The 14425-nt window shown below is 44.9% G+C and overlaps 1 protein-coding gene across 1 annotated transcript in view; it reads left to right on the top strand.

Moving 5' to 3' along the window:
- The first annotated feature begins 12742 nt into the window (after nucleotides 1-12742).
- PNOC (prepronociceptin) overlaps nucleotides 12743-14425 on the top strand; it is a 46829-nt gene continuing 45146 nt past the window's right edge. The window contains exon 1 of the mRNA XM_084624794.1: nucleotides 12743-12823. The gene's annotated coding sequence lies outside the window, so the exon portion shown is untranslated. The remainder of the gene's footprint in view (nucleotides 12824-14425) is intronic.

Here is a 14425-nt window from a genome sequence, read left to right as displayed (position 1 = left end):
TAGATACTATCTATGCTGACAAGTGGGATTCTCCCATTGGCATAGGTAATCTACCTCCCCAAGAGGCGGTAGCTACGTTGACAGAAGGATTCTTCCATCGACCTAGTGTTGTCTACACTAGGGGTTAGGACAATACAGCTTAGTCTTTCGGGGTGGATTTTTCACACCTCATAGCTATACCAATATAAAATACTAGAGTAGACCAGGCCGCAGTGTTTTAACCTATGCTACCACATTAATTGTAGAACTGAATGTTCTTAGGGCTTGAGTATACTTGCGAGTTAGAGAACATTACAGGAGCCCCAGGCACCCTAGCTCACTACCCGTCCACACTGGCAAGGCACGTAGAGCGCTCTGACTCCACCTCAGCGAGAAGATTAATACTCGTTGCGCCTTGGCTGAAACGCCTGGGCGTCATTGTGAACGAGGTGTTGCATTACTGCACTCTGATCAGCCTCCAGAAACATCCCATAATCCCCTTAAGTTAAGTGAACACTCTTCTCATTGCTTTGAACTCGCTGCAGGAATGCGGATATGCCCTTTCAAAGCTCCATTTCTGACAGCTGGCTGCTTACCTGCTGCAAAACAAAGCAACCATTACTGTGGAATGCTGTGTGTGAGAGAGAGAGACGGGGGGCGGAGGGGGGTCTGCTGCTGTCTGAACTTACAAGACAGCATGCTGACATGCTCTCAGCCCCCCACAAAACCCACTCTCTCTCCCCCCCACATACACACAACACACTCCCTGTCACACTCCACCCCACGCCCCACATTTGAAAAGCACGCTGCAGCCACCTGCATGCTGGGAGAGCTACCACAATGCACTGCTCTCTGTGGCCGTTGCAAGAGCTGCTAATGTGGCCATGCCAGTGTGCCTGCAGCTGTCAGTGTGGACAGACTGCAGCGCTTTCCCTACTGCGCTCTCCGAAGGCTGGTTTAATTCAAAGCGCTCTACATCTGCAAGTGTAGCCATGCCCTCAGTTAGGTTTTCCTTCCATTTGTTCTCTCTCTCTCTCAAGTGGTTAGGTAAGGGTTAACAAATTTCCAGTAGTTGCTCTAGTTGATTGTTGTTAACTTGAATGTATCATTAAAGCTTGGCTCTCTCAGTGCAAGGATCATAGGAAAGTTATAAATAGTTAAGGGGGAGCTGAGTGACAGAAGGAAGAAAGATCAGCCTGAGGAAGGAAGATCTGGATGGTGGATCCCTTTCAGCTCACTGAGCTCCCCAGACATTGTAGGGTAAGACTTGCGTTGATTGTTACCGTTAGCTAGCTTAGAGTCAGGAAAATGACTGTATGATTGCCCTTTGCTGTTAAATAAAGACATGAAAGAAGGCCTAGACTCTGTATATTCAGCCCATGCCACCACCAAAGGTTAAGTCTCTGGGAGAATCCCGAGTGAGTTGGTAAAGACTGAAATACTGATGCAAAATGGTTATTAATAAAATTATTATCATTTTATTCTTCTATGTTATTATAAACTTATCTTTGCCTTTTCTGAAACTTTTAAGAAATACTTAGTTACATTCATAGGCATGATGCTTGGAGAACATAACAACTTACATGCTTGTGTTCTAATTGCTTAATTAATTATATGAAAGATGTAAGCTAGGTACTTCCTAATTCCTAGGAGGTCTCTGCTTTCTGTCACCCGGGACAGGCTCATGGACACTATGTTTAGTACCCTTAGTGTGTTCACAAAGACTCTGAAATGCAGCTTTTATAACTTCCATTTTGTTTTAACTTTCTGATAGTTTGTAATATTCTTTGAAAAATGTACATGCACGTTGGTTATTGGGATTTGTGCTTTGTTGAGAATATTTGCTAGATGTCGTCTTTAGTTGCAAATTGTAAATGTACCACACATAGCAGATTGTAAATCTACAAATCATTTGATCTAGAGCAAACAATTCATCAAGACTGGTGTTATGGATGACCAGAGCACACCCCTGTGGCATAAGATATCAGCTGGTATAGATATGAATTTATTTGAAGAGAACAAACTTTATAAGATATTTATGTTTTAGAAAGGGTCCTAACTTAAAAAGAATGTAAGGAAGCCTTGTTCAGAATCAAATAGAAATAATGTTTCGTGATATGTTATCAAGAGCCACAAACTATGTCATAAAAGTGGGTTTTTCTTTACACCCCATCCCTACTTTCCCTTGCAAAAGGTGCTGGAGATTTCCTTATTAAAAGTGATTTCTCTTATAAGCACTGTATAGTCTCCATTCTTTAAACTTTTCAGAGAACACTGATGACTGGAAAAAAGTTTTACAAAAGATTTTTTTTTTTTTTTTTTACATCCAACCCATCATTCCACTTTAAGGAACAACCAAAGTTTGCGCCTTTAAGGCTTGAGATAGTATGAGCTGCTTTTGAGATGTATATTGCAGACATTTTGTATCTAAATGCAAACCTTATAATACTTTTTTGATACCACTGGTTTATAAAAAACAAAATATTTTAGGTATCATTAGAGGAAGGTTATCTGATACCAGAACTAGTTGCTAAATAAGAAGCCACTTGAGTATGGACTATTTATACTGGAAAAAGAAAAGGAGTATTTGTGGCACCTTAAAAAGAAAAGGAGGACTTGTGGCACCTTAGAGACTAAACAACTTATTTGAGCATGAGCTTTCGTGAGCTACAGCTCACTCCATCGGATGCATCCGATGAAGTGAACTGTTCACGAAAGCTTATGCTCAAATAAATTGGTTAGTCTCTAAGGTGCCACAAGTCCTCCTTTTCTTTTTGTGAATACAGACTAACACGGCTGCTACTCTGAAACCTATTTATACTGGGGAATTAGTTAGTTACCTGGCAATGGTTAAACAACTCCTTGCCCAAGACAAGAATCATCTCTTTAAAGGTTGTTAAGAAGGAGGGACAATAACTTCTTTGATGACTTTTTACATCAAAGACTCTCTTTAAGAAGTATTTAAGTTTTTTTTTTAAATTATTTTGAGAGCTGAAAGACCTTTAATGGGACTTAAGAGTGTCTGGACTTGTTTGAAGCAGAATTTCATCTCCTATTAAACCATGATGGAACTAAAGGGAAACCTCAGAAACAGACTGAATAAAAGAAAGAATGTAAACTCTCAACTGTAAAGGTGTTCTAAGAGTTCCCACCACAAAAGTAAAGGCAATCAGAACTCTGTTGCATATGCATTAACAGATTGCATATGCATGAAGTGAAGATGCTTCCAAAATCAGCCCAGGAAGGTGCTGAGCCAATGAAAGGATGAAAGCAGCTGATCTCCAAATCCAGCCAACACCTGAAGGAAGTGTGCTTGCCTCCTCCAGTAAAACTGTGGAAGGAGAAGCATATCAAATCTCTGAATTCAGCAAACCAAACAGCCAATGCAATCTGCTCCTCTCTTCGCTGTAACAAGCTTATCTCATCTCAAGCTAACAAGTGGCAACAGCAGTAAAAAGGCAGCAAGAACAAAGACTCATCAACTTTCTAGTTCAGTACTGTTTCTGCAATATGATGACATCACCAAGACTTCAACATGCAAAAGAGAGATGGAGTTTGCAAAAGTGCTGCCAAGAGATTAGATTTAAAATTTTCTTGTAATGATTTTAATGGGATATCAAAATGCTTTTGTAATTTAAGATACTAACAGCTTCTTCTGGGACACATCAGATTGATAGACTATGTATTTCTGGAGAGCTAAAAAGAGAAAAATAGCAGATTTAATTTGAGTTTAAGAGTCTTAATATTCATTGTTTGTCTCAAGACCACTCCTGGAATGGCTTCTTTTAAGTAACTGAATTTAAATCCTTTTTTCAGTTTCATAGGACAAATTAAGTCCACTCACCTTTGCCCCTTTATAAACTGTTCAGGTTATCCATGAAAAACCAAATAGGACTCTCACCTGCCTGGAAATGAAATTCCCTTGCCTTGTTTCAGGTATCTATGATACACTGAGACAGAATTCACTTGTAATTTTGGTCCAAAGTTGTTTAGAGAAGAGAACCCTCACCAGGATAGACTCTCTCTTAAGGGGCAATCTGTTGCAAGTTCTCCACAAAGAAGAGATTACAATTGAAATAGCCATTGTTTGTGTTCTTTCTTTCTCTCTTTTTGTCATAGTTAATAATTGTGACTATTTTGCTTGTCTTTGCTTGTTCTTGGGCCTGGCAAAGAATTCCATGTGGCCAAAATAGCAGGAGTCACATCCCTGAACTGGCCTTGAAAGACGATTATTGAGATTTGGCCTCCCATTTCTTGTTTCTTCAGACTATACATTTGAGTAATTTTTGGGATAAAATAACTTGGCACTCAACAACTTGAACGACCAGTTTGTACACCACAGTCACCTTCTTGTGTTGACTGGTGCACATTAGAGCAAAGCTTCCAGACCTATCATAGTTACACAGTTACAGTACAATCTTGGAGGTTCCTGCCAGCTAGTCTTAATAAGATGTTGTTAGTGTGCTGAGCATTTGAATTGTCATGATAATCATAGTCTTTAAAAACATCCCTCTCATATAGTCTTGCTTTAATAGATTAGCAGTGAAAGGTTACCCTTGTCATGCTTCAAAAAAGCATTGAAAAGCAATTACTCTTTTCACAGCTAGAGCAAATCCTAGCTTTCAGAGACTGAGGAAGACAGCCACAGGCTGCCTTCCAAGGACCTCCTCACAAGTCCTGGTATAAGGTATATGGGTGGGACTTAGGAAGGGTGTTGTTGATGAGGCCAAGTGCTGCAGCCCTTAGGCAGTTGCGAAGGCTTCTATAACTTAGGTCCACAGGACTTTCTGAAGTGTGCTGGGGGCCATGGAGCAACCCAGGATCAGGAGGGGGCAAAGGTGGCTTAAAACTATCTCAGCCCCCCCCCCCTTCACCTTGGGCTTCAAGTTCTGGGCTGCACCTCTTGGAGTCATAGCACGGAATCTCACCCAATTATTTAGTGGGCCCATTCATGGGGTAATGTGCTACTCAGCATGATAAGGGCTGGTCTACACTAGAAAGGTGGGGCAACCCAGCTACCCGGGAGAGAGGTAGTTAAACCAGCCTATGCCCTAGCATAGACAATGCTAGGTCTTCAGAAGATTTCTTCTGTTGACCTAGCTACCTCCTCTCAGGAAGGTGGATTTGCTACAGTAAAGGAAGAACCCCTCTTGTTGCTGCAGAAAGTGTCCACACTGAAGTGCTACAGTGGTGCAGCTGTGCTTCTGTAGCATTTCTAGTGTAGACATAGCCTAAGGGTGGCAGAGTCTGATCCTAATGAGAACCCAAAGAAACCCAGGAAATAAATGTTTGAGAGGAAAGGCTCACAGCTATACTAACAAGCTGGCTTTCATGGTAAGTGGCTCAGCTAAGCAAGCACACCCAGTGTTCTTCAATTAGAATTCAACTGAAGGCTCAAAAAATGATGAGACCACCTTTGTCAGCTTGTCTATTTCGACAGTCAGCTCTTGGAGGCAGGGACTGTTTCTCATTAAGAGTATGTACAGCGCATAGCACAATGGGGCCCCACTCTGTGCTGAAGTCGCTAGGGGCTACCATAATACATTAATAATGCCAATTTATATTCACCACAAAATTCACCAAAGAAACCATTTTTAGAATTACAAACAAAAAGTGTTTTGTTTTTTTTTAAAGTTCTACCTCAGGGTCTGGAAAGTGACTATTTGCCCCACATCTGCATATTTATTTCCTTCAGAATTCCACAGTGATGACAGGAGTGTCAGAATTTAAGATTCCCACCCTCTGCTCATACATGTGTAACCCATGCTCACTTGGTGTGGTGCTCTGTCCCTGTCAGGTGGTGGTGGGGTCACATAGAGGTTGATGAGCCTGCAATAAGCTAATTTCAAGCACTAGAGACTCATCCATTCAGATATGGAGGTCCCATCCCCAATAACGATGACCCACCCAAAAGCATGGCATTACACATGCAATGGGTAAGCACCAGCAACAAAAGTTTCCCTCATGCTCCCTGATGACACAACCTGAGCTGGACTGACTACCTTCAGCCACAGCTCAGTCTCCGTGGCTCATTCATTCCTTAGCCTCTCTCTTTGAGGGTGACAATTAGTGCCACCCTGAGATGGTGGCTTCTGTAGCCAAGGCACAGACCAGACTACACTTATTCCTTTAAAATAATTTCACAGCCATCTGGGAATAAAAGCTTTCAGTCACTACAGCCCTGGGCTGGATTGGAGCTTGCCATTTAGCAGTGGAAAGCCCCATATTGCAGTCCTGTCCCAAAGCAGCACAGTCATAGGGAGCCTGAGTTTCAGCAGCACTGAGCAAGAGCTTCTTCAAGGAGTTTAGGTAGAGTTGTGGGTGCTCAGTGCTTCTGAAAATCCGGCCTACGTTCTGGGATCTAGTCAGCACAGATGCGGATAAATTGGAGAGGGTTCAGAGAAGAGCCACGAGATGACTGAAGGCTTAGAAAATATCTCTTACCAAAGAGCTCAATCTATTTAGTTTAACAAAGGGAAGGTTAAGGGGTGACCTGATCACAGTCTGTAAGTACCTCCATGGAGAACACATATTTAATCATGGGCTCTTCAACCTAGCAGAGAAAGGGATCACATGATCCAATGGCTGGAAGTTGAAGCTAGACAAATTCAGTCTGAAAATAAGGTGTAAATTTTTAACGGTGAGAGTAATTAGCCATTGGAACAATTTACCAAGGGTCATGGTGGATTCTCCATCACTGACTATTTTAAAATCAAGATTGGGTGTTTTGGTAAAAGATCTGCTCTGGGCATTATTGTGGGGAAGTTCTCTGGCCTGAGCTCTACAGGGGGTCAGACTAGATCAGGGGCGGGGAACCTTTTCTCTATCAGGGACCATTGACTCACAGAAAAAAATCAGTCATGGGCCACACACAGCCCCACGGTGGCCCCCAAAGGCTTGGGGCTTCCCCTGGGCTCCTGGGTGGGGCCAGAAAGGAGGGGTTCAGGAAGCTGGAGGGGGCTCTGGGCAGGGGCAGGGGGTTGGGGTATGGGAGGGGGTGTGGGCTCTGGGTGGGGCTGGGGATGAGCCATTTGGGGTGTATGAGGGCGTTCTGGACTGGGGCCAAGCAGTTTGGAGTGTGGAAGCGAGCTCAAGACTGGGGCAGGGGTGCGGAGGAGGCTTGGGTGTGGACTCCAGGAGGGAGTCTGAGTGCGGGAGGGGGCTCAGAGCTGGGGCAGGGGGCTGGGGTGTGGGTGGGAGTCTGGGAGGGAGTTCCAACCTTGGGCAGGGGGTGCGGGAGGGGGTTCCGACCTGGGACAGGGGGTTTGGGATGTGGGCTCTGGCCGGGCGGCACGTACCTCAGGTGGCTCCCGGTTGACAGTGCAGCAGGGCTAAGGCAGGGGAGGGGCCAGGTGGCTCTGCGTGATGCCTGTACCTGCAGGCTCCGCCCCCGGCCATTCCTGGTCAATGGGAGCTGCAGAGCCGGCGCTGGGAGTGGGGGAGGTGTGCGGAGCTTCCCTGATCGCCCCTGCACCTAGGGGTTGCAGAGACAGGCTTGGGGCTTCCGGCCCACGGTGCCGGATTAAATGAAGCGGGCCATAGGTTCACCACCCCTGGACTAGATGATCACAATGGTCCCTTCTGGCCTTGGAATCTATGAATATGAATGACCACCATATAAAAGGATCTGAGTTCAAGGATCAAGAATGGTGCAAAGGCAGCATGCTTAAGCAGAGGAAGGGAAGAAGGAGGACCTCACATTGATCCCCGTCCAGTGGATGCATGAAGCAGCAATAAGTGACTCAGACGTTTTGGCTCCTCTTTCCTGGAAGGAAAGTCACAGCATGGGGCCTTTTAAGGAGAGTGGGAGGAGGAAGCTAAGATCTACCAGACTCAACGAAAGACTTGAGGTAGCAGCAAACCTCCGGGAAAAGGGAGGTGGTGAGAGGACTGGCTAGAGCCAGGCAAACTGCAGGTGAGGTCTGTACAAGATTCCTACACACAGCAATGTCAATGTACCTCAGTCCTAACACCCCCCTGCTATTCCAGTCCTGGCCCCCTCCCCAGTTCTGCCAATGCACCTCAATCTTAACTCACAGTCCCCCACCCCCGCTATTCCGGTCCTGACCCTTTCTCCCATTCTGCCAGTGCACCTCAATCCTAACTCGCAGCCCCACTGCTATTCCAGTCCTGCGCCCCATCTCTGCCAGTGAACCTCAATCCTAACCCACAGTCCCCCTGCTATTCCAGCCCTGGGCACCCCATCCCCACCTCTCTGCAAATGCACTTGTGCTGCAGGTCTACTAGTTACATCTTTAAAAAAAGATTTATTTGTGAGATGTAAGACATAAAATCCAGTCAAGTAACACCAAAAGCAATGTGGAAACAAAAAGGTTTAACACACAAATACAAATCCTTCTCGGTCTGACTGATGTTCAGACCTTTCTAGGGTGTTGTTACAAGAAATTACACAGATAAAATCTCACCACCACTGAGCCTTTTGTTGTCTAGTTTAAAACACTGAGCCGAGGAAGTCTTTTCTCATCTCTCTGACACTCAACTTGGGCCAGATCATGGTCGAACTTGAGTTACCTGCAATTTTGTCATTGATTTCAGTAGAAACAAAAGTTTGACCCTTCCAGACCAGTTTGTTTAGTCTTCAGGAGCATCCTTTGTCAGTGTTGGGTTGCTCAAAAAGATTAATTCAGAAGGACCCGCCCCCACCCCGAACTAACATGGAGAGAGTGGTCTGGTGGCTAGCACAGGGGTTGAGCATCAGTACTCCTGAGTTGTTTTCCTGGCTGTGGGAGGGAATGCATTCTGGTGGTTAGAGCAGGTGCACATTCCTATATTTTATTCTTGACTCTGCCACTGGTTTAGCTGTATGACTAGTTCAAGGCACTTGATCGTTGTGCCTCAGTTTCCCTGCCAGTTGCCTGATCTATGGATTGTGTATTAATTATATTGATTGCTTAAGAATTTCAGTTATCACTTTGAGGTTTGACAGGTACTTGTCCCAAGATCAGGCTCTATGGGCTACATGCAGAATGGGATTAATACTTCCCTATCTCACAGGAGTGTTGTGTGGGTTAGCTAAGAAATATTATTATACAAATGCTATTGCACTAAGTCAGGGGCCACAATACTTATGTTCACAAAGGCTAGATCCAGTGCTTGACTTTAAGGGGGACACCCTGTACCAGTCTGACCAAGACTACAGGCATCTGGCGATGGAGATATGCAGTATTTGGCTTAGTGGTGAGATTCACTCTACATTCCCTCTTCTCAGTTTCAGCCTGTTACTCTGGCCCAACCTGCGCCCCTGCATCTGAGCTATTCTTATAGAAACCCCAGCCTGACCATCTGCACAGAAGGCTGCACAGCTCCTGCAGACACACAGCCCCGCCAGAGCGCCTAGAGTTTCTCTGCCCTTTGTTTGCGATGTGCCTCGGCAGCCACCTCCCTCCCTTGGTGCCATTAACCCTTCCACCATAATCAAAAAGAGGATCCTCCTATTTCGGGCATTGTGCGGGAAAAAATAGAGGGAACGCTGCTCACACTGCTCACTGCCCAGGGAGCATCACAGGGTACTGTGAGATTTAATGTGTTCATAGCGAATAAGGATGGCACAGGGGTTAGGAACTTGCCTAGGACTCAGAAGAACTAGGTCCAGTTCAGTGCTTTGCCACAAACTCCCTATGTGACCTTGGGCAAGTCATTTAGTCTCTCTCTGCATCAGTTCCCCAGATGTAGCATGGGAATAATAGTACTGCCCTTCCTCACCAGAGTGCAGTTAGAATACATACATTAAAGAATGAGAGAAGCTCAGATACTACAGGAATGGAGGCCAGATAAGTACCTAAGAATAAAGGATGTTGCGTTCTTTGTGTGTAAGGAGCTACAGCAAATGCCTCTGGAATGGATCTGAAATAAATGGACTGAGAATCCAGATAATCTTCCTCATAGGATTATGAACTATTTTAAGAAGGTCAAAGTTTGGGATGAAGATATTTGATAGTGACTCTCTACCAGATAATGTGTGATCCCCCTCTAGTTTGAGATTCAGTAAATATGACCTATTTAAAGCATAATAGCTCATATTTATAGTATCTTTCATCCTAAAGGAGCTCAAAGTGCTTTCCCAACTTCCCACAAATACAGTTCCTAGATCACTTCATCAGCCTCTGATGCAGCCACCTCTAGTGTGGTGGTATGTGGCAGCTGTTTCACAACAAACAGTAACACCAGTTAATACAGGAACCAGAGAAAAATCTTATTTCCAACTAAGACTGCAGAGTGGGGGATCGGAGAAAGCAGAATGTAACTGCTGGAGTTGGAATTCAGCAGGGAAATGGGAATAACTCGCCTGCTCTGGGGATCACTTCTACAGGACCTTTGCTGATCAGGAGTGGTTAGGTTCTTGTTTCATCTGACACACCAGACTGACATTCCTTGTCTAGCTCTTACTGCTCTATGGGTTTTGTTTCCAGCACCATCACTCTGAGTGTTTCAGCTTGAGTGGCCAGTGACTCACGCTGATCCCTTTGCTCTCTGACTTTCAGTTGTTGTTTAGCATACACAGATTCACAGAGCAGGGTGACATACTTTCTAAAGGTCCTGTCTGGAGAGGCTGTTCGCTGGTGTCTCTCATATCAGTGGTCAGCTGCCTTTGCAGCTTCTTAGGGGAGAAAAGGATTTTAGTTACCTTGTGCTGCTCTTTGGGGTCTAAATTTTGGGGATCAGATCCATTCACTGCTTTTGCACAGAAATTAGTGGCTGTCTCTTCACAATCCATGGTGATCACTGCTTGATTAAATAATCCAGCGCAGGGATTTTCTGCTGGATACTGCAGCCTCTAGTCAAGGTCAGCCAGAAAAATAAGACAACCAGGTAACTGCTCAGAGACTTCTTGTTTAGCAGCTTGCCACCCAGTAGATCTCAGATGAGGGGCAAGACCATGGGAGAGGCAAGTGATGGCCACATTTCCCTATAGAGCAAATTGGAGGTGGGGCTTCACACTCAATTGGTGCTCTGCAGATGCAAGATCACTTTGTTCTGAGCACTCACCTACGTCTGGCTAGCAGGACCCATTCATTTGCTCTCCCAGGAGGTCTGCACCGTCACCTATCCACATGGACACAACCACATCAAACCTCAGAGATCTCCACCGCCTCCCAGGCACTCTGGATTCCCACTGCATCTCTACACATGGCTATGGCCCCTCCTATGCAGCCCCACTCCCTCCTCCTCCCCGCTAGCAGAGGCTATTTCTTTGCCCGCTGCTATTGCAGCAGGATGAAATTGGGAACCTGACTCCCAACCCTTGTATGACACAGCCCTGACCCCCAATGCTTCTCCGTTACCACCTCTTTTCCTGACATCCCCACCCACATTCTCCCTCCTGCCCTCCAGCGTAGTGTTTCTGCTGCTGTCACAGCTCTATATTGTGAAAAAGCTTCACGAATGGCCTGTTATAGATATTACATGCTGGTGTAGCAGGGTTGGAGAGTGGGCTAAGGGGGTGGTGCTTAGATTTTAGAATGGCCTGGAATGGGAGATCTCCAGAGAGCATCTAGGCGATGCAGGAAGTAGTGCTGGCAATTCCGTAGCTCGCACTCCTTCCTGAGTTAGTACTGAGCCAACACCCCAGCAAGGTGCAGGCGGGGGAGGGTGCTGTGCTGTGGGAGGCACCATCTTTCAGGAAAGGTGGAAAACCCAGGGCCTATTCATTTGGTATCTTGGATCTCCTGGTACTTTTCATATAAAAATGCCACTTAATCCCGATGTTCTGGCAAAATTCTAGCTAGCGTCTTCCTAAAATTCCCCTTTGCAGTTTCAGTGGGAGCCAGAATTCTCCTTAGCACTCTGGCTTATACTGTTGGGTAGGTTCAGATGTGCTTCTAAACAGCTGCTGAATTCCATTCCAGCACTGCCTGTGTTTCAGTGGTGGGTGGAGTGATCCCTCTCAATCTTTTTCCTACTTCACAGGGGTCTTGTGAAGCTTAATACATTGAGCTTGTTGGATGAAAGCTGCCAGTAACTTTATATAAAGGCAAAGAATTATTAATAATACTCTCAAACTCTCCAGAGCGTACAAAAAAAAATCACAAAGCGTTTATCTAGCACTATTCATCCTTAGATCTCAAGACACTTTTACAGAAAGGGAAACTGAGTCACAAAGCAATAAAGTGACTGGAACAGAACCCGTCTCCCAGTCCAGGGCTCTCTGCACATCACCACACAGTCTCCCTGTCAGTGTTTTTTCATATGCAATGATACAAGCCCTGGGAAGAGAACAAGAGGTGCTACATGTTCACACCTCATCCTTCTGGATTCAGCTGAAGTGCTTTGTGAGTGAGGTGCAGGCCAGGGGATTGGGAAGCTCAGTCCCTTCCTGACTGGAAACCTGGGATTCTCTTGGCTCGTTTCTGGGATGCCGTGGCTCTGACTGAGCTGCTTTGGGGTTCTGTGCTGCAGTTAGCTGGCACCGGGAGGTCTGAGCGTCAGTTACTGCTGCACCTCCTAAGAATGAGTAATGCTGTGAGGTACTGCTTGTCCGCAGCAGGCCGGTGTCACGGCGTGTACGTTAAAGGGTTCCGGTAAAGAGATCGCGAAGTGACACTGTTTCTGGAAGGGTTTTGGGGGAAGTGGGGAGGGGGGGAGATGCTAAGGGCACAGTGCTGCTCCCCGGCTGTTAGTTAGCGTGTCAGCCAGCCAGCATCCTGGGGGTGGGCTCATCGATGCACGTGGTGGTAGGCTGGGGAGGGAGGTACGTGGATGTATGTGTGTGTGTGTGTGTGTGTATACACTGTATATATATATATACACACACACCACTGTGACAGAGACACTGTGGAAGAGTCACATATCAGAGGAAGCCTTGCTACTGACAACACACCCTCAGGTAGGTAATTGCTTGATAATACCAGCACTGCTCTCTTTGTGTCGTTGGGGAACAGAGGACCACAAGGGCTCGCTCTCTCTCTCTCTCTCTCTCTCTCTGCATGCAGGTGCTTCTTCAGATCAGGACATCCTTTTAGTATAAAGACAATGGGAGAGGCTTTTGGTTTTACTGAGATTTCCCCCCCCATTTAAAGGGTTACAATAAATACATTCCCTTTAAGGAGTTTCTCTGGCTGAAAGGGACTAAAAGATCAGACCCTGCTTAAGATGCTAGTTTGGGTGAGTGGTTCAGAAAAAAAAAGTTTTGCCTTCACAATCCAGCTGCCTAGAAAATCTTTCTTGGACCTAATTACATGAAAGACCAAATGTAACTGAAGATGGAATTGCTCAGTGTATTGAAATCTACTAACCCTGTGGAAAAACCACATCATCTTCTTAGTAATATGTTTATTGATTTCTACCCTCCCTGTTATTTCTATTGATATTTATTAGACAGGTATCATTTACATGACTGCTCATTCTAGACAAATATTTTGCAGGTGCCTGATCCTCAGTTGAACAAAATGGGGGGTTTTTTGTTTGCTATCTTTAAAAAATAAATTGCTATGAGCTTTGTGCAATAATTCCCAGGAGAATTTCTTTGACCCAGGCTCAGAATTCCCTCCGGCACTGCACCATTATTTCCCCCATTCGGTATTTCTATCTCATCTAATTTAAAGCAAGAACAAAAGAGATCACTAACTTTGGAACTTGACTGGAAGGTGTTCTCAAAGACATCTGAATTAGGGGCGGTGCCTTGATCTTTTTGAAAACACACAAAAAGGTAAACAGAGTATTCTTGCAGTCACCCGTGCAGGACAAGAAGGGGTAGGAAGACTGAGATTCAAACTGGGTTATACTGGAAGGAGAACGGCAAGGAAAGCTTTTCCCAACATTGCTCTACCTCTAAATTGCATTTCTGAATCTATAGATTTACTCCATCTTATAATTTGGCCAATTATGACCAATTGAACAATTTAGTGAATTAACAAGAGAATACACTTGCTTTTCTGCAAGCATCAAATAAACTAGAGGAATCTATGGCCAATAAAAACCCTCACTGAAATCTCACTAAAGACAGAAATAAAATTTTCTTCTTATCCGCCCATTCTTGCAAAGGAGTGTGATTTCAATAATGTTTGTGAACTGCTTTAAGATACTCTAGACATGTTAAATATTCTTATTATTTTGTATACATACATCTTTTAAAACAACATTTTCTGTTTTATGAATCAGATTCTTCCTTGCTTACAGACAGGCTAGTCATAACTTTATACTTAGCATTGGAAGAGAGATTCAGAGAGCAAAACTGCCAATGTTTTAACTGTTGCCAGTGGGGGGCACTATGGGACAATGTTGTGGCTATTTGCTGAAATCAGTTGGACACATTCCCTGCGACTAACATCTGCTAGCCACAGCGTGTTCAGACCAAAGGCCTGATCCAAAGCCCACTGAAGACAATGGGAGTCTTTCCAATTGGGCTTTCGCTCAGGCCCCACTTTGGTGTGTGTGCATGAATGAATGAAAGAATGTTATGGATGGATTAACTTTATAAATGAAAACT

The sequence above is a fragment of the Lepidochelys olivacea genome, assembly GCF_965140295.1.
Source record: "Lepidochelys olivacea isolate rLepOli2 genome assembly, chromosome: 3".
Classification (NCBI taxonomy): domain Eukaryota; kingdom Metazoa; phylum Chordata; order Testudines; family Cheloniidae; genus Lepidochelys; species Lepidochelys olivacea.
This window is presented reverse-complemented; position numbering and strand designations above follow the sequence as displayed.